Source organism: Echinops telfairi, unplaced genomic scaffold (genome assembly GCF_000313985.2).
Source record: "Echinops telfairi isolate 266 unplaced genomic scaffold, ASM31398v2 ScPeMD7_8;HRSCAF=38, whole genome shotgun sequence".
Classification (NCBI taxonomy): Eukaryota; Metazoa; Chordata; class Mammalia; order Afrosoricida; family Tenrecidae; genus Echinops; species Echinops telfairi.
In genome coordinates this window covers 10,421,248-10,423,322 of record NW_022103905.1, presented here as the reverse complement: position 1 = coordinate 10,423,322, position 2,075 = coordinate 10,421,248, and positions in this window count along the sequence as shown.

Below are 2,075 nucleotides of genomic sequence, written 5' to 3'. Positions count from 1 at the left end.
GCACTGTGCCCGGCTGCCTGGCACCCCACCCTGGGAGCCACCCACCTTCGAGGCCGCCATATTGCGCCATGCTGCCGACCACCAGAGGACACTCCACAGAGTCCACTACTACAGTATCCGTAACTACCAGGGAGACTACATCGGGCTGGTAGCGTCGGTGGCCCAGGAGCTGTTGACTGACAGCCACTTCACCTGGGGCCACGTGGTGGACCTGGTGGCCCTCGCAGGGACGCTGTTGGAGAGACCTTTTCGGAGGGTCAGCATGGGCCCGGAGCAATGGTCAGTGGAAACTGCTCAGCAGATTGAGCTGGAGTGCCACTTCATGGCGAACGTGCTGTGCACCGTGCTGATGGAATTGCAGGGCACCTGGCTGATGGCGCAGGGCGGCTGGGTGAGTAGCGGGGAGGGTGGGACAGAGTGGGGGGACGGGGGACGGGCCCTCTTGGCAAGAGTCTCTTGAAAAAAGAGAAACCGTTGTCTCAGGGGACCTGAGATGTATCAGCGTCCGAGTGGTAGAAATTGATCTTGCTCCATCAGCCATACAGAAACACATCCCTAATTCGTAAAATCTGAAGTGGCCTTGGCCAGGTGGGTCCTCTCACCTGCACTCCCGGAGTTTATTAAATGGACCTTCCAGAGGATCCCTGGTGGCGTAGTGGTCCCTCCGAGTTGGGCTGTGACCCTCAAGGTCCGCAGTTGGAAACACCAGGAGCTCTGTGGGGAAATTAAGTTAGAGGAAGCCAGCCTCTCTAACACCGAGGGGTCTGTGGGCGCAATTGTACGGTGATAATGTATTAAGATTACAGTAAAGTTGTAGAGAATAGGAGAGAGAAAGAGAAGATAAAGGAGTCAGACACGGTTTATGGTAGCATGTTCACCTCAGCCCCTCCTGGTGGTCCACGTGGAGAAAGAGAGAGGGAGTCTTTACTGCCTTGGGACATTTATAGGTAGCCATAAGATATGCATATTCAGGAGTTGCGTATGTCACCAGGTGGGTGGTAATCACAGTAAAGTCCCTGAGCTCACAGGTGAGGAAACCTAATGCCTGCATTGGGGGAAGGCATGAGGGGGGATGGGTGCCGCTATAGGGAGACAGAATCAACCATGTGCTCACTTTAAGGCAGCATAGCTGTTAGGGGGGACCTCTGGGAGTGATATTCAAAGCAGGATCATGTACTTGGACTTTATCTCTAACTTACCAAAGTGGTGTCTTTTCCTATTATGGAATATTAGCTTTCCAGATTCCCTCTGTTATAAGTTAGGGAATCTAGTCCTGGTCATATTTCCCTCCATGTTAGTTTCCCACAGGAAAAGATGGGGCTTTCTCCTCCAGTAGTGTTTCCGTCTCCGAAATCCACAGGGGCAGGTCCACCCTGCCCCCTGGGACCGGCTCAATGGCAGTGCATTTGGTTTTTCAGTGGAAGAGGCTTGGGCACACAGCCGCCTCCTTGCTCTGGAGGGCAGAGGGCACTGCCTATATGTTAAAATGGAAAGCTCCCATAGCACTCCAGCGGAAGAGGGGCCACCGGGGCAGAGTGGTAGACCTGGGGACCCGGTGGGGGCCTGGATTGGAGACTCCTCAGTCTGCAATCCATAGCATCCTGTCTTCCGTAGACAGGAGTCCGGGAGGCTTTCACTTCAGTTCCTTAATCTCTTGCCTCCCTTCAGTCTAGAGGGGCGTCCAGCTAGAGGTGCAGGCAAAAGCGGGTGCCAAAGGCCCAAGAAAGCCCCCTCACCCTTCCCTGAACCCCCAAACACGTGCCCAATATTCCAAGTTGGACCTTCAGCTAGCTACTTTCCTGTTCTTGGGGCTGAGGCAACGACTGAAGGTGGCCCGTGCCGTAGGATAAATTAAGCTAAACGATTAAAGCCAATCATTATAAAAACGGGGAAGGCGTCACGGGACATGTGGGCATGCCTCCCATCGGCAGTTTCCTTTTAGATCTTGGAAGGTGATGAATTGAAGAAAAGGGGGCGGGAGGGTTTGAAGGCACAGCTTTGACTTACATGCACAGCTTGAGGCGTTAGCATGCACACCTGCAGCTTGGTGATGTTTGTATTGCTCCTCAGTCGTC